This window comes from Eleutherodactylus coqui, chromosome 3 (assembly GCF_035609145.1).
Source record: "Eleutherodactylus coqui strain aEleCoq1 chromosome 3, aEleCoq1.hap1, whole genome shotgun sequence".
Classification (NCBI taxonomy): Eukaryota; Metazoa; Chordata; class Amphibia; order Anura; family Eleutherodactylidae; genus Eleutherodactylus; species Eleutherodactylus coqui.
The window spans coordinates 294,587,761-294,607,247 of NC_089839.1; the positions used below are offsets into that span (position 1 = coordinate 294,587,761).

Genomic DNA, 19,487 nt, shown 5'->3' on the forward strand with positions numbered 1-19,487 from the left:
TATGCAACGTTTCACGCATCTCCTTGCGTATTGCGCGCACATTTGCACACTCCCCATTGACGTCTATGGGGACCTTTGATACACAAATATGCATGCTGTATTTTGTTTTTGTACAAACCAAATGCACATGGAAAATACGGAAATGTGAACAAACCCGCTGAAATCAATGGCTTATAGTCTCTGTGCATCGCACGCACAAATTTTGCGCATATATTTTTACGATCTATTCGAAAGCAAATGCCGCCACCTATAATTCTGCCTTCCCACCATTTGTAGGATCTGATTAGGCACATAGATCGTCGACAACTTGTACGGAGTTTGTAAACTCATAGCAGGACATGAACTTCCTTGTGTTCTCCCTTGGGTTGGTCTGAGGAGGGAGAGCTGCTATGTGATGGATCAGTGTGACTGCGGGGCCGGCGATGGATACTTGGAGGGTGACTCTCATTCCCTCCTTTGTTTTCTTCCTCAGCAGACAATTGCTTGGAATGTGCGCGCTTCCTCAATGGACTCTATGAAGTGAGTGAGAAGCCGCTGGCAGAGTCTTGGAAGCCGTCTTGGCTCAGACATGTGACAGGGAATCTTGCTCCTCAGGTACGTCCCTGCTGTTGTCTTCCTGCTTTGCTGAACTTCTGCATTTTGCTAGTTAATGGGGGAGAATGCAGCTGCTGGCGAAAGGCCGGATATTGGGATTTCAGATTTTTTTTTGCATTGGCAAGTGAAGGAGGAAAACTTTGAAAGCGGAGTTGTAGTATCTGCAGCCCTGCGCCGTGTGCTGTCAGGATCCCCTTCTGCTTATTTCTCTATGGCTACATGTTAACACGACTGATATCTCCATTTACAGCATAGTAGTACATAGTAGTTAAAGGGGCACAGACAACTTCTGCTCATCTACTAGTTTGTCTTAGGCCGGCTGCACACAGACGGATTTGCATTGCAGAATCCGCAGTCTGCGTCTGCACCATGGATCCGCAGCGAATGCCGTTCGTAACATGCTATGGAAAAGCGCATCTTCATGCACACTCGCGGAAACCAATTGCATTTTCCGCAGGCGGAGGAAAAATTGCAGCATGTTCTATTTTAGTGCGGATTCTGCACGGACGCTTCCGTTGAAGTCCATAGAAGCCATCCAACGCACGGTCCATCTGCAATTGACATTCCGGATAGGTCGTGGGCACCCGCATCATCGCCTGACGACGGCATGGGAAAAAGAAACATTTAATAAAAATCTGTACTGCGCATGTCTCATGGCCAATGTACTAACACACAAGCATAAGATGAATAAGTAGGAGGTATTGGTTTGGATTTTGGCCAATGTACTAACCACAGACATCCGCAGTACAGATAAGGAAGAGAAAAGACTGGTAGGTGCGTACGCCGCCTGAGGTCAGGGCCGGATTCCACCACAGGCTCCCGCATGTGGAATCCGACCGGTTCGTGTGCAGCTGGCCTTAGTCTCATCATTTCTGTCATATACTTGTATTCAAAATTGTGTTGCTTTACCACTGTGTATCATGTTTGAAGCAACTGCCACTAGGGGCTCCCATTCAGCTTCTTTGCAATGTATTCCCTGTTGTTAGGTACAGAGCTTCCTTAGTAACTAGGATGCAGGAATGTTTCCATAGCAACAGGAGGAGGGACTATTCTCACAGGCAGCTCCCCTGCACTAAGAGGCTGCAGGTTGACAGATCTGCAGACACTGAGATAAGGATTTCCACAATCTCTGCCTCTCCTACTGTTACAGCATATAGCTGTGCTCCTGCTGTCCTATGGCTTCCAAGAGCACCCCGTGCAGGTGTGGTTGATTTGGCTGGCTGATGGTATGGATTTCTCTAGCCAGCCAATCACATGTCTGCTGCATATAAATACCAGCTCCCTGTTGCTGGAGGGTGCTGCTCATGTATACCTTTACATATCCCAACTAAATGTGGGTGTTAGAATGAATGCTGTGCAGATCTTTGTTTCATTTTGTGTCTAGTTCTATCCGTCTGCTTTGTGTTCTGCATGCCTGCAGTTCAATTTGGCTTCTGTCTGTACTTCCCTTGTCTGAACTACTTCCTATGTCTGATCCACCCGTCTGTTGGTAGTTGGACGCCCAGTCCATGTTTGTTTGTCCAACCCATCTGCTGGTGGGTGGAAGCTCGAGCCGTCTCTTGTCCCCTTCGTCCGTTAGTAGGCAGACACTAGGGCCTTGTACTGTCTGACTGTCCATCTGTAGGTGTGTAGATGTTCGTTGTGTGTTGCGTCCTTGTCTGGTGTTCCTGCTTCTTACATCTAGGGCAAGACAATTGGGCCCTAGGTTCCAGTGTGGGGCCGCTTGTAAGTAGGGTTGCCTTGTTGAGGTGTAGTTATCTTGTTAGAGTAGAGGCCCACAAGACAATGAGGACCCTTGATGTGGGATTGTGAGCTTATGTAATTTGGCCAAAATACAAACCAATACTCCTACTTATTCATCTTATGCTTGTGTGTTAGTACATTGGTAACTATTTTGTCGTCTGTGTTGTTGTTGTTTGCACGTTTGGCTCTTTGTTACGTGAGATCTATCCCATTTCTCATTCAGCCTTCTAGAGGTTGCATTTGTGTAGGTCGCTGTTCACACGGCCTGCACCAAAATAACTGGATGTATGTCTATGTCTGTGTGTGCACATATTACTTATACATTATAGTGAGTTTACTAACCATTTGGCTAGAATGTCTCTAAATGCCTGATTGTCCTTAGAAAGCAGTGGGACCATTTTTCCGATACTGTCTCCCTGCTGATTGGACCAGAGACAGTGCAATGTAGCATGGAAAGTAAGGGCAAGGAAGTCAGAACAGTGAACTACTGGTATAATGGTAGCCTTCCTACACACACCCTCTCTAAAAGTGGCTAGCATACTGTAAAACAACAGAAAAATGGGGAAGACCACATAAAAATCAGAGCTTACACACATAAAACAGAGTGCAAACAGCAGCAAATGAGAGTGTAAGGAGAGACCGCTGGATCTTAGAAAACTTGTTGGAAATTCAAGTACGCTTTAAGTTATCTTAACATGTTACATATCAAATTAATGTTTGTTACATAGTTCAACCAGCATGGGCAACGGTGTAATAGGCTGATGGGGGACACAACTGTATTACATCTCTAAGTCATAATACAGCACCCATAGAGGTTTGTGTGTCCTACTGTAGCACTGTATGAGCCTGATTTCATATCATGACATGTTCCAAACTAGCTGCATCATACTCCCCTTGGACATTACTGAGCCAGGAATCCGAAGGGCAATCATAGTGATGAAAAAACTTTTGAAAAGTGCGGTATAGCTGGTTCACCGAACCTTTTCAAAAAATTTGGTTCGGTCCGAATTAGTTCACCAAAACCTCTAATACTGGTGTATAACACACTCATCTGCACGGGCTATGACAACAACTGTTACAAATACTGACTTCTACAGTTAACAATAAATAATATACCTTTAGGTTACATCATCCACAGCTCTGCCTCCACTATATACTTTACGCTAGGTATAGTGCTACATGTACCATAGCTGTTGGGGTAATATTCTAACAGCTATGTATTATATGATATTATGCCTATACATCACTTTAATTGACTAGCTATATTGACTCCGCATAGCTAACTGTAAACATAATTGTCATTTTCATGGATAAACATTCTAATATTTCTAACACGACTCTTAGTAGCTAGCAGTGTTTTTAGATTTTGGTCTAACAGACAGAGAATGGCATTTTCCTGGTAACAGTCAGCAATCTATACATCCTATCCAACTGGACTCTAATAATCAGGACAATTGTCTTTCACACAAAGGACTAACTTTTTCTGACTCCCTTACATGTGTACCCCTGCAAAGGCTCATACTGAAGCCTCAGACTCAGGCTTAGGGTTATCCTGCATAGGCATATGCAGGGGTGTGGCAGACACACCCTAAAGCCACACCCTGGAGGAGCTGCCTGTGCCACAGGCATCCTATCTAAGCCTTGCTTGCACATCGCATTTTATTGGGGTCTTTCTCTCACAGTGAATGATGTTTGAACACATTCCACTCACACCATGGGACATCTGCATAAAATGTTCTAAGGTTTTTATTTGTAGGATTAGTGTTAGATTTACGGGATGAGTACCTGCCAAAATCGGCGCACTCATGCTTCATAAATATGACGGGAGTGTGTGCACCATTTAAAATGCTGGTTTACGGCTGTATATATTTGAAAACCATGAAATTTTAGGTCTTGCTGAGGTTTTTCACAACACAACATGCTCTATCCATCCCATGTTAATGCAGGTGGTCACAGCAGACCCTATTGGTAATGACAATTACAGAGCTGTGGCGGTCTTGTTTTGTGTGGCACTGTTGCCGCCATGTGTTCAGAATGGGAACAATATTGGAGACAGTCCGAATTTCTGGTAGAAGTCGAGTGATCTGGAAAACCAAATGTCAAAGTTAACCAAAAACTTAGCTGAATTTTCAATTTTTTTCTTTCTCCAATAGAAAATATATATTTTTTTAAGCACAAACCTAAAAATAATAGGGATATGGCATTATCCCTACATCCTGCACAGCAGCACATACATATGGGGCTATTAACACAATCTCCACATCCTGCACAGCAGCACATGCATAAAGGGATATGGAACAATTGCTACATTCTGCACAGCATCACATAGATAATGGGCTATAGCACAATCCCCATGTTCTGCACAGCAGAACATACATATGGGAAAATAGCATGATCCCTACATCTTGCACAGCAGCACATACATATAGGGGATATATCACAATCCCCACATCCTACACAGCAGCACATACATATGAGGATATAGCACAATCCCTACACCCTGCACAGCAGCACATACATATGGGGATATAGCACAATCCCTACACCCTGCACAGCAGCACATACATATGGGGATATAGCACAATCCCTACACCCTGCCCAGCAGCACAAATATACGGGAATATATCAAAATCCCTACATCCTGCACAGCAGCACATACATATGGGGATATAGCACAATCCCCACATCCTACACAGCAGTACATACATATGGGGATATAGCACAATCCCTACATCCTGCACAGCAATACATACAGTACATACAGTATGGGGATGCAGCTCGATCCCTATGTGCTGCACTGCAACACATACATATGGAGGGATATAGCATGATCCCCATGTTCTACATAGCAGCATCTCTACATTCTACACAGCAACATATACATATGAGGATGTAGCAGAATCTCTTCATCCTACACAGCAGCACCTACGTATGGGAACGTAGCATGCTCCCTATGTCATGCACAGCAGCACATACATATGGAGATGCAGCATGCCCCCATTTTTTTTTGTAAAATTTAAACAATACATTATATCTACCCCAAAGTTGTGCCATTAAAAAATATAACTAGTCCAGCAAAAGAAAATAAGCCGTCACAAGGCGGCTATGTCAACCAAAAAATGTCATTTCTGGTTCTTGGAACACGATGATGAAAGAAGACACCGCATGCGAAAAAAACCTGCAAATATTATTGTGTCTTCCGTTTTCCTACATGTAAATGTTTTACGTCGTCCGCGGAGAATTCTGTGGAGTTTATATATAAAAGTTCAGTCTCTTTCCGTGATCACGCGGCGCTTCCTGTTGCACCCGTTGATATTATGAAAGATAAAGACATTCTTCCTCGCCAACATGATAGACTAAGATAGAGGATTGTCTCCAAATGCCGTCTGAGCAAATTACTGGCACGCGGGCAGACGAATCCGAAATCTGTTGCTTTAATATTGAGATTCGTTTTTTGGCAGGTGGAGCGCCGCTGTTTTATATAACAAATGCCCGGCAGTTACTTTGATGCCAGTATTGATAATCTGAATAATCCATTCACTTAATACTTTGATTGAAGAGGCAGCGTCCTACTTCACTATCAGGTTTCAGCGCAGGCACACCTGCATGCTCCAGGCTGTCAGGTGCTGCAGGATCTCAGCACTGTGCCGGCACGCAGCCTTATCTCTGGGATCCTGCGCCCATTAACATCTTATAGCTCCCGTCAAAAAAGAAACAGGAGTTGGAGTGAGAGGCAGAGATTTCTCTCGTCAATCTGCCAACTACATCAACTATCATTTCACATTTCTGCGACATCCCGCAGCCGAGATCTGATACTGCTAATAATAAAGTTGCACAGATGTCTCATTTCCTTCTCTGCGCTCTAAAGATGATTTCTCAACATTGTAGCTCAAATGCTTCTTACAGAACATGCAGGGTGCATTCACACACAGCAGAAATGTCAGTGATTGTCCCATGCATCTGAGAGGCTTGTACATATCTGCTGCAGAAACACCAACATTCACATGTCTGCTAAAGAAACTATTTACCCTGAAAGTCCAATTTATAAAAATGTACGGATTTTTTCCATATTCTTGTACATAGGGGGCAGTATTATAGTAGTTATATTCTTGTACATAAGGGGCAGTATTATAGTAGTTATATTCTTGTATATATGGGCAGTATTATAGTAGTTATATTCTTGTACATAAGGGGCAGTATTATAGTAGTTATATTCATGTACATAGGGGCAGTATTATAGTAGTTATATTCTTGTACATAGGGGCAGTATTATAGTAATTATATTCTTGTACATAGGGGGCAGTATTATAGTAGTTATATTATTGTACATAGGAGGCAGTATTATAGTAGTTATATTCTTGTACATAGGGGCAGTATTATAGTAGTTATATTCTTGTACATAGAGGGCAGTATTATAGTAGTTATATTCTTGTACATAGGAGGCAGTATTATAGTAGTTATATTCTTGTACATAGGGGGCAGTATTATAGTAGTTATATTCTTGTACATAGAGGGCAGTATTATAGTAGTTATATTCTTGTACATAGGGGGCAGTATTATAGTAGTTATATTCTTGTACATAGGGGGCATTATTATAGTAGTTATATTCTTGTACATAGGAGGCAGTATTATAGTAATTATATTCTTGTACATAGGGGGCAGTATTATAGTAGTTATATTATTGTACATAGGAGGCAGTATTATAGTAGTTATATTCTTGTACATAGGGGCAGTATTATACTAGTTATATTCTTGTACAAAGGGGGCAGTATTATAGTAGTTATATTCTTGTACATAGGGGCAGTATTATAGTAATTATATTCTTGTACATAGGGGGCAGTATTATAGTAGTTATATTATTGTACATAGGAGGCAGTATTATAGTAGTTATATTCTTGTACATAGGGGCAGTATTATAGTAGTTATATTCTTGTACATAGAGGGCAGTATTATAGTAGTTATATTCTTGTACATAGGGGGCAGTATTATAGTAGTTATATTCTTGTACATAGGGGGCATTATTATAGTAGTTATATTCTTGTACATAGGAGGCAGTATTATAGTAATTATATTCTTGTACATAGGGGGCAGTATTATAGTAGTTATATTATTGTACATAGGAGGCAGTATTATAGTAGTTATATTCTTGTACATAGGGGCAGTATTATAGTAGTTATATTCTTGTACATAGGGGGCATTATTATAGTAGTTATATTCTTGTACATAGGAGGCAGTATTATAGTAATTATATTCTTGTACATAGGGGGCAGTATTATAGTAGTTATATTCTTGTACATAGGGGCAGTATTATAGTAGGTATGTTCTTGTACATAGGGGATAGTATTATAGTAGTTCTATTCTTGTACATACGAGGCAGTATTATAGTAGTTATAGTCTTGTACATAGGGGGCAGAATTATAGTAGTTATAGTCTTGTACATGAGGGCATTCTTATAGTAGTTATATTTTTGTACAACAGGGTGGAACTATAGTAGGTACATTCCTGTACATAGGGGATAGTATTATAGTAGTTATATTCTTGTACATAGGAGGTAGTAATATAGTACTTATATTCTTGTACATAGGGGGCAGTATTATAGTAGTTATATTATTGTATATAGTGGGCAGTATTATAGTAGTTTTATCCATGTAGTTAGGAGTCAGTATTATATTAGTTATATTCTTGTACATAGGGGGCAGTTTTATAGTAGTTACATTCTTGTACATAGGGGGCAGTATTACAGTAGTTATATTCTTGTAGTTAGGAGGCAGTATTATAGTTGTTATATGCTTGTACATAGGGAGCAGTATTATAGTAGTTATATTCTTGTACATAGGGGGCAGTATTATAGCAGTTATATTCTTGCACATAGGAGCAGTATTATAGTAATTATAGTCTTGTACATAGGGGGCAGTATTATAGTAGCTATATTCTTGTACATAGGAGCAGTATTATAGTAGTTATATTCTTGTACATAGGAGGCAGTATTATAGTAGTTATATTCTTGTACATAGGAGCAGTATTATAGTAGTTATATACTTGTACATAGGGGCAGAATTATAGTAGTTATAGTCTTGTACATAAGGGCAGTATTATAGTAGTTCTATTCTTGTACATAGTGGGGCACTATTATAGTAGTTCTATTCTTGTACATAGGGGACAGTATTATAGTAGTTATGTTCTTGTACATAGGAGGCAGTATTATAGTAGTTATATTATTGTATATAGTGGGCAGTATTATAGTAGTTATATTCTTGTACATAGGAGGCAGTATTTTAGTAGTTATATTCTTGTACATAGGGGGCAGTATTATAGTAGTTATATTCTTGTACATAGGAGCAGTTTTATAGTAGTTATATTCTTGTACATAGGGGGCAGTATTATAGCAGTTATCTTCTTGTACATAAGGGCAGTATTATAGTAGTTATATTCTTGTACATAGGGGGTAGTATTCTAGTAGTTATAGTCTTTTATATAGGAGGCAGGAGGCAGTATTAAAGTAGTTATATTCTTGTACATAGGAGACAGTATTATAGTAGCTATATTCTTGTACATAGGAGCAGTATTATAGTAGTTATATTCTTGTACATAGGGGGCAGTATTATAGTAGTTTTATTCTTGTACATAGGGGGCAGTTTAATAGTAGTTATATTCTTGTACATAGGGGGCAGTATTTTAGTAGTTATATTCTTGTACATAGGGGGCAGTATTATAGTAGTTATATTCTTGTACATAGGAGCAGTTTTATAGCAGTTATATTCTTGTACATAAGGGCAGTATTATAGTAGTTATATTCTTGTACATAGGGGGTAGTATTCTAGTAGTTATAGTCTTTTATATAGGAGGCAGGAGGCAGTATTAAAGTAGTTATATTCTTGTACATAGGGGCAGTATTATAGCAGTTATATTCTTGTACATAAGGGCAGTATTATAGTAGTTATATTCTTGTACATAGGGGGTAGTATTCTAGTAGTTATAGTCTTTTATATAGGAGGCAGGAGGCAGTATTAAAGTAGTTATATTCTTGTACATAGGGGGCAGTATTATAGTAGTTATATTCTTGTACATTGGGGACAGTATTATAGTAGTCATATTCTTGTACATAGGGAGCAGTATTATAGTAGTTATATTCTTGTACATAGGGAGCAGTATTATAGAAGTTATATGCTTGTACATAGGGGGCAGTATTATAGTAGTTATATTCTTGTACATAGGGGGCAGTATTATAGTAGTTATATTCTTGTACATAGGGGGCAGTATTATAGTAGTTATATTCTTGTACATAGGGGGTAGTATTCTAGTAGTTATAGTCTTTTATATAGGAGGCAGGAGGCAGTATTAAAGTAGTTATATTCTTGTACATAGGAGACAGTATTATAGTAGCTATATTCTTGTACATAGGAGCAGTATTATAGTAGTTATATTCTTGTACATAGGGGGCAGTATTATAGTAGTTATATTCTTGTACATAGGGGGCAGTTTAATAGTAGTTATATTCTTGTACATAGGGGGCAGTATTTTAGTAGTTATATTCTTGTACATAGGGGGCTGTATTATAGTAGTTATATTCTTGTACATAGGAGCAGTTTTATAGCAGTTATATTCTTGTACATAAGGGCAGTATTATAGTAGTTATATTCTTGTACATAGGGGGTAGTATTCTAGTAGTTATATTCTTTTATATAGGAGGCAGGAGGCAGTATTAAAGTAGTTATATTCTTGTACATAGGGGCAGTATTATAGCAGTTATATTCTTGTACATAAGGGCAGTATTATAGTAGTTATATTCTTGTACATAGGGGGTAGTATTCTAGTAGTTATAGTCTTTTATATAGGAGGCAGGAGGCAGTATTAAAGTAGTTATATTCTTGTACATAGGGGGCAGTATTATAGTAGTTATATTCTTGTACATTGGGGACAGTATTATAGTAGTCATATTCTTGTACATAGGGAGCAGTATTATAGTAGTTATATTCTTGTACATAGGGAGCAGTATTATAGAAGTTATATGCTTGTACATAGGGGGCAGTATTATAGTAGTTATATTCTTGTACATAGGGGGCAGTATTATAGTAGTTATATTCTTGTACATAGGGAGCAGTATTATAGAAGTTATATGCTTGTACATAGGGGGCAGTATTATAGTAGTTGTAGTCTTTTACATAAGAGGCAGTATTTTAGTAGTTATATTCTTGTACATAGGGGTAGTACTATAGTATTTATATTCTTGTACATAGGGGGTAGTATTATAGTAGTTATAGTCTTTTGCATAGGAGGTAGTTTTATAGTAGTTATATTCCTGTACATAGGAACAGTATTATAGTAGTTATCTTTTTCTACATAGGGTGCCGTATTATAGAAGTTATATACTTGTATATAGGGGGTAGTATTATAGTAATTATATTCTTGTACATAGGGGGCAGTATTATAGTAGTTATATTCTTGTACATAGGGGGCAGTATTATAGTAGTTATATTCTTGTACATAGGGGGCAGTATTATAGTAGTTATATTATTGTATATAGTGGGCAGTATTATAGTAGTTATATTCTTGTACATAGGGGGCAGTATTATAGTAGTTATATTCTAGTACATAGGGGGCAGTATTATAGTAGTTATATTCTTGTACATAGGAGGCAGTATTATAGTAGTTATATTCTTGTACATAGGGGGCAGTATTATAGTAGTTATATTCTTCTACATACGGGGCAGTATTATAGTAGTTATATTCTTGTACATAGGGGGCAGTATTATAGTAGTTATATTCTTGTACATAGGAGCAGTATTATAGTAGTTATATTCTTCTACATACGGGGCAGGGTTATAGTAGTCATATTCTTGTACATAGAGTGCAGCATTATATTAGTTATTTTCTTGTACATAGGAGACAGTATTATAGCAGTTATATTCTTTTACATAGGGGGGCAGTATTACAGGCGTTATATTCTTGTACATAGGAGCAGTATTATAGTGGTTATAGTCTTTTACGTAGGAAGCAGTATTACAGTAGTTATATTCTGTACATAGGGGGCAGTATTATAGCGATGTGATTGGTTGCTATTTCTTATACTGCTAATGTATACTGAAACCTGTACTGTTATTCATTGCTTTTTTCTATGGTCCTGAGGTAACATGAAAGCTTCGCTGTGATTGTTTGCTACTTCTTATACTACTGAGCTTACATGAAAGCTGTGCTGTGATTGGTTGCTATTCCTTATACTGCTGAGGTATAATGAAAGCTGTGCTATGATTGGTTACTATTTCTAATACTGCTGAGGTAACATGAGCCGGTCATGTGTTCTTTCTTCCGGCGGTGCAGAGATTCGTCCGCCCCTGCAGTGCGACCGTCTAATCATGGGTCTTAGCATTCAGTCATGCAGATTCAATTGTTTTTCTTCAAAAATTTGTTTTTATTGTGCAAAAGTCCTAACAAATAAAAACATGTTACTGCTGAGGTAACATGAAAGCTCTGCTGTGATCGATTTTTATATATTATACTGCTGAGGTAACATGAAAGCTGTGCTGTGATCGATTGTTATATATTATACTGCTGAGGGAACATGAAAGCTGCACTGTGATTGGTTGTTAAATATTATAACGCTGAGGTAACATGAAAGCTCTGCTGTGATCGATTTTTATATATTATACTGCTGAGGTAACATGAAAGCTGCGCTGTGATTGGTTGTTAAATATTATAACGCTGAGGTAACATGAAAGCTGCGCTGTGATTGGTTGTTAAATATTATAACGCTGAGGTAACATGAAAGCTGCACTGTGATTGGTTGATATATATATATAAATAAACGAATGTATGTATGTCTGTCTGTCTTCGCAGCAACGCGCGACGGGTAAGCTAGTTGGTCATAAAACTGTTCAACTTGTCCAGAAAAACTGCACTATTCATGGCTGAATTGAAGAAAATTGGGCTCACTATTTGTGTTCTTTATACTGCACACCGATTGCCAATTCTCCAGTTGTCCATTACTTTGTTTTGTAAGTCTGGTGGGGGTTTTCAGTAGACCAGCACCTCGTTTTCTGTGAATTCATGTGATCTGATAAATGAATCCACATTTCATTCATCACAAAGTGCAGCGATGGGTCCACAAGTCCTCTCGTATTCACAGTCAGCGACCACGGACAGTCATTTACGTGTTTAGCTTTGTCGCGCTCTTTCAATTCCTGCACACGTTATTCTGTATGGTTTCAGGTCCAGACATTTCATTGCTCGCCGACACATTGTTTCTGATACACCAACTTGCTGGGATCGCGCATGAGTGGATTTTTAATGGTTATTTTGAACCCTCTACTGAATGTCACTGATAACTTTAGACGTCCAGACCGATGGAGGCCTTGGTTTCTTCATGTTTGCAATGGATGCAGTTTGGCGCCATTTCTGACCTAGGCTCTGATTACAAAATTTAGAGCAGATGCTTTTGGTACTGTTGATGAAGAACTCTGTACATACATCTTCTTAAGGGAGTCTTCACATGAGTGTGTGTGTACATAAGTGCGCATTCATGTACGCGCAAAAACACGTGTGTATGAAGGTCCGTGCATTGCCTTCAATGGAGCCGCAGCTGCTGCTGGCAGCTTAATTGAAGGCAATGGTCTGCCGGTACCCCTGAAGTGATTTTTCGGGGAGGAGCTTTAAATATAAGCTCTTCCCTGAAAAATCATCCCTTTTAGGGCTCAGTCACACGGGCGTTTATTGCCGCGATTTGCGCATGCGCATGCGTCCGGCGATTTTTTAAAACCATTGCTTTGCAATGGTATCGGACACATGAGCGCTTTTTATGCGCTCGTCCGATAAATTAGAGAACAGAAATCGCAGATCGCACCTATCTGCGATCTGCGATTCCTGTTCTCTTCTCTATATGCGCTCAATGGGGCCGGCAGCAGCAGCGCCGACCCCATTGAGAACATATAGAAGACAAATCATTCTTCTCTGCCACAGCTGGAACAGCTGTGGCAGAGAAGAACGATGTTTGCCCATTGAATTCAATGGAGCCGGCAATACAGCCGACTCCATTGAAAGCAATGGGCTGCCGGCGTGCGCGGGATGAATTGTCGGGAAGGGGTTAAATATATAACCCCTTCCCTGCAATGCATCCTGAAAAGTGAAAAAATAAAAAAAAAGGATGTACTCACCTGCTCCCGGCAGCCTGAGATCCCCGCGGCCGTCCTGCAGTGGGTGTGAAGGGGGTGTGACTCAGGCTTGCCCCTGATTGGCTCAGCCTGAGCCAATCAGAGGCTGATCTCAGTCACACCCATTCATGAATTCATGAATGGGTGTGACTGAGACTTGCCTCTGATTGGCTCAGCGCTGAGCCAATCAGGGGCAAGCCTGAGTCACACCCCCTTCACACCCACTGCAGGACGGCCGCGGGGATCTCAGGCTGCCGGGAGCAGGTAAGTACATACATTTTTTTTATTTTTTCACTTTTCAGGATGCATTGCAGGGAAGGGGTTATATATTTAACCCCTTCCCGACAATTCATCCCACACTCGCCCGCAGCGCTTGCGTTCAATGGAGCCGGCTGTATTGCCGGCTCCATTGAATGCAATGCGCTGGACAGCTCCGGCCCATTTCTAATGAAACGCGGCTAGGAGCAGATTTTCAGGCGATTTTTCGGGCGATTTTTCGGCGCCGGTCACGCGATTTGCGCATGCGCATCCGTCATGCGATGCGCAAATCGCGTGAAAAAACGCCCGTGTGACTAAGGCCTTAGGGCTTAGTCAGACGGGCGTTTTTTGCCGCGATTTGCGGATCGCATGACGGATGCGCATCCGCAAATCGCGTGACCGGTGCGCGCAAGTCGCCCGCAAATCGCCCGAAAATCTGCTCCTAGCCGCGTTTCATTAGAAACGGGCCGGAGCTGTCCAGCGCATTGCATTCAATGGAGACGGCAATACAGCCTTCTCCATTGAAAGCAATGCGCTGCGGGCGAGCCCGGGATGAATTGTCGGTAAGGGCTTAAATATATAAGCCCTTACCTGCAATTCATCCTAAAATGTGTTAAAATAAAAAAAAATTGCATTCTCACCTTCTGCCGGCAGCTCCGAGCGTCCGTCCTGCAGTGGGTGTGAAGGGGGTGTGAGTCAGACCTGCCCCCTGATTGGCTCAGCGCTGAGCCAATCAGAGGCATGCCTCACTCACACCCATTCATGAATTCATGAATGGATGTGAGTCAGACCTGCCCCTGATTGGCTCAGCACTGAGAGGCAGCAGTCACTCACCCATTCATGAATTCATGAATGGGTGTGTGAGTGAAACCGGCCTCTGATTGGTCAGGCTGTGACCAATCAGAGGCAGATCATTCAGCAGGCGGGGATTTTAAAGCCCCGCCGGCTGAATAGTGCCGAGAAGCAGTTCAGGAGAACTGACAGCGGCCGCGGCTGGACTCCGGCTGCAGCGGAAAGGTGAGTATACAATTTTTTTTTATTTTAACACATTTTAGCATGAATTGCAGGGAAGGGTTTATATATTTAACCCCTTCCCGACAATTCACCCCGCGCACGCCGGCAGCCCATTGCTTTCAATGGAGCGGCTGTATTGCCGCTCCATTGAATTCAATGGGCAAACATCGTTCTTCTCTGCCACAGCTGTTACAGCTGTGGCAGAGAAGAATGATTTGTCTTCTATATGTTCTCAATGGGGTCGGCGCTGCTGCCGCCGGCCCCATTGAGCGCATATACAGAAGCGAACAGAAATCGCAGATCGCAGATAGGTGCGATCTGCGATTTTTTGTTCTATAATTTTTCGGACAAGTGCATAAAAAGCGCTCATGTGTCCGATACCATTGCGAAGCAATGGTTTTAAAAAATCGCCGGACGCATGCGCATGCGCAAATCGCGGCAAAAAACGCCCGTCTGACTAAGCCCTTAGTGTAAAAACAAAATTAAATAAATAAAAAAATATATATACTTACCTTTCCGCCACTGCCAGCTTTAAATATAAACCCTTCCCTGAAAAACAACCCAAACTGGTGTAAAAAACAAAGTAAAAAATCATACTCACCTCTCTTCAGCTGCCGGGGATCAGCCACGTCCTGTCTCCGCTGTCCCCAGCTCTGCACTGAAGTTCTTTCAGCAGTTGGAGAATTAAAATCCCTGCCTGCTGAAAGAGCTGCTTCTGATTGGCTGAGGCGCTCAGCCAATCACAGGCAGCTCACGCCTGTCATTCATTGAATGGCCAAGATCTGTCTGTGAATAATCGGGTTTTGCATTTTTGTCCACAAAATCATTTTTTTAAATAGAAAAAGTATCAAATAAATTTTTTCTAAATATCTAGTAGGTATTAGGGCTCAGTCACATGGGCGCCGATCCGCCTGTGTTCCTGCACGATAAGGGCGGATCGGCGCCCATGTGACTAAGCCCTAAAACGGCCGCAGTGCAGGTGTGGTGACTCTCCGCACCGCCTGAAGAAAGAACACATGGCCGGCAATGGAGACGGTCATGTGTTCTTTCTTCCGGTGGTGCGGAAAGTCGTCCGCCCCTGCAGTGCGGCCGTCTAATCATGCAGGAACACGGGCGGATCGGCGCCCGTGTGACTGAGCCCTCACTGTGTTTTTAATGACCTAAACAATGAAATGATTTTCTTATTTATCTCGCATGGTGAATATCGTAAAAAACAAGACCTCACAGATAGCTTTGCTGCCAGAAAAACAAAAATGTTCTGGGTCTTAGCATTCGGCCATGCAGATTCAATTGTTTTTCTTTAAAAATATGTTTTTATTGTGCAAAAGTCCTAACAAATAAAAACATCTTTATAAACTTGGTATCACAGTTTATAAATGTTATAAAAGTTCTACAACACATTATACTGTATGTACCCCAGGGTGGGACCATCGAAAAATACAACTTGTCCCACAAGAAAAAACCAAGCCCTGATTACGGCTACATCAATGGGTTCTGGCTCTTGCAGTGCAACAACGAGAATCACCTGGTCCGTTAGGCACAGAATAGGCTGGTCACTAAGGGGTTAATATACACTATGGTTGGCCCAAAAACACCCATGCACTCTTCTCATCCCCAACCCTGATTTCCGCTGGTAGGAGTTAATACTTTATTACGCCCTACACATTGTTTTATCCTGAACCTTTAGCTTTAGGAATATCTTGAGTCTGCTTAATGGCCGTCCCTGTTTTGCATTGAATAACTATAAGTTAAAGCTCCGCACAAGACTTGGCAGGGAACACGGGGATGGCAAGTCATTTCATTAGCCCCAATCATTTTTATTGTGCCTTGGACACACAGCCAAAGAATTTGCTGCCATCTTGGCTTCGAAATGCGCCATGAATTGCAAGTCAAGCGTTTTGGTGGGAGTCAAAGAGACTTATAACCGATTAAGTAATATTAAAATGACAAGCAATTAACTGGATCGCGGAGAGAGAGAACGAGGCAGTAAAATAAGTAAAGAAAGGCATATTTATTTATCCATTATTCTGACCCTCCGCTGCACAGTCAGCCGGCTACTCGTAAAACAAAGTCCCAATCAGCCCGGATTTTGAGCGCTGGTCAAGAAGCGTATTTACAGAGCCTGACAAATGAACGGCTTATTTTAATTTTATTACTGATTACTGTTTGGCTTGGAAAAATACAGAGACAAGATTTAAGATTAAGATGAAAAATGGTCATTTTTCTAAATAAAAGTGGAATTAATGCAAAACTATAAAGAGGCTCAGGTTTGTGTTGTAATGAGCTTGATTATGTTTCTTATAGTTATGTAATTTGAATAGTATAAGGTAGACCTCTACTGGCTGCCCTACATTACTGCAGGTTGTGTATTTCTCTAAGGAGTGTTGTATACGACATCCTATTGGCTGTAGAAGTCAGGTGGGAGATCTGGAGGACTTGAGATCATAGAGAGCTGTTCCAGTGGTACTGAGCCTAAACCCTTTCAAATCCACTGTCTGACGTCTTAAGACATTATGATTTAAGGCTGTACAGCTCCGATGTTGGAAGACGTCCGTCGGTGTTCTCTTACTGTATATTGCCAGCTTTTCTGCTGTTGGAGCCTATCCAACGTGTCACCTCATGCAGTACTGGCTTTAGCCAGCAGATAGTGCCGTTGTATAACGGCAGAAAAAAAGTAAGCCCCCTAGGAAAACCAGGATACAAATTGGATTTGAAAGCGTTAAGAGAGACTGCATTTCCAGGAGAGAGAGACACCAAAGGAGTGATGTGTCGGCTTGGGGAGCCGTGGAGGACGTGTCATGGAGAAACTGTGCCTGTTAGAGAGGGACAGTTGCTCAAGAAAAGAGGTGTTTGAGTAGCGCAGCTCCATAATGCACCAAACCAAATATCGCTGAGAAAACAAAGCTGCAGGGACTACATCTAGAGAGACTGATACCAAGGATTTACATTGTCCTGTAGCTCTGAGAATCAGGGACCCTCCAACAGACGTCCAAAGACACGTCACCTATGTTACAGTGCTGAGTACTTATCCTGGACTGCCAATGGGACTCTGTGATCACCATGGGACAGGGGCAGTCAGGATGGACAAGTTAGCTTGCTTTACAGATAGCTAGACACAGGAGCAGACAGACAAACATGTCCCTAACATCTGCCTACCAATCAGACGAAAGGGACAGAATAATTGGTGGAACAAACAAACAAGAACCGGGCATCCAAAGAAATAGTGGATGGATGGAAAGACATAGACTGGTATACAGACATAGAACAAAGACGGTCAAATGAGCAAAACACTTATCCAACATACCTACACACATAACCAGATGGAATAGCTATAAAAGTACAAGGTATCAGTTCATGAATTGGCCAAATCACTTAAGCCTGCAAGCCCACTTCAAGGGTCCTCGTCTCACGGATCCCTACTTTAACTAACAACTTACTTCTGAATCTTGCCTGCAAGCGGGGCGATCATTCCGATAGGAATGACCCCACACTGGAACCTAAGGACATGACTAGCTCAGAGATGATAAACTATCTATAGCAGGAGAGGACACAGTTCACACCACGCATCCTGGAATGCATACAAACCGGAACAGAACTGTTCATATCACATTTCTGGCAACAAACACAGACATACAAAAAAAATCACAGTTCACACCCACCGAACAAACAACAAGAATGATAACACAAGGGGGAATGAGGGAAACCAGCTCCCTCTAACCAGAGGGGGCTGGTGTTTATATGCAGCAGACCAGAGAGAAATGGCTGGCTGGAGAACACGAAACCCAGCCAGCTCAATCATGCCACACCTGTGGAAATGTGCTCTTGGAAACCCATAGCACTACAGGTCCCAGAAGAACAACCTAACAAATACGCTAGGATATGTAAGTGATTGGGCCCTCAGGAAAACGCCCAATGTATGCACATGGGTAGCGACTTAAAAGCAGGCCTGACAGTTAAAATGAACAAGCTTGAGCCAACCCCAGAGGAACACTTATTCATCCGCCAGTCGTAGACAAGTTAATATTATTGGACAACAATTGTGTTACTTTTGAACTATGTGAGGGTGACCGCCATTGCAGGGTTGAAACATTCGGTGGTACTTCCACATATTTGGCAGTTGAAGGGTGTTGCTAAACTTTGTGCTTTATAATATTGTTACCATCCCTCACTCATGTTGGAATTATGCATATTATTAGTTAGAGGCAGTTACCGTCTCTGAATAACCGCATATCTATATATATAAAGCTGAAAGCCCTCACTGACTCACTGACTGACTGACTGACTGACTAACTGGCCAAAAGTTCTCCAACTTCCCGATGTCGTAGAAACATGAAATTTGGCGCAAGCATAGATGATCTCCAAAATAGGAAAAGAAATTGGGTCCCAACTCGATTATTCAATTCTAGCGCAAAAGAATTAGCGTCCAAATTTTACGTGCGGAATGTAATTTTCTCACTTTCCGGTGTCATAGAAACGGGAAATTTGGCACAAGCATTGATTATGTCATAAATAGGAAAAGCGAATGGGTCCCAACTAGAGATGAGCGGTCCCAACTAGAGATGAGCGAACGTACTCGTCCGAGCTTGATATTCATGCGAATATTAGGGTGTTCGGGATGCTCGTTACTCGTAACGAGCACCACGCGGTGTTCCGGTTACTTTCAGTTTCCTCTCTGAGATGTTAGCGCGCTTTTCTGGCCAATTGAAAGACAGGGAAGGCATTACAACTTCCCCC

At 41.4% G+C, this 19,487-nt stretch overlaps 1 protein-coding gene across 2 annotated transcripts in view; it reads left to right on the forward strand.

Annotated features, from left to right (window-relative positions):
* The first annotated feature begins 441 nt into the window (after positions 1–441).
* The window catches only part of LOC136621897 (FRAS1-related extracellular matrix protein 1-like), a 207,117-nt gene continuing 188,071 nt past the window's right edge, over positions 442–19,487 (forward strand). The window contains exon 1 of one of the 2 annotated variants that reach the window (XM_066597747.1): positions 442–594. The gene's annotated coding sequence lies outside the window, so the exon portion shown is untranslated. The remainder of the gene's footprint in view (positions 595–19,487) is intronic. The other variant, XM_066597746.1, reaches the window with a different exon arrangement.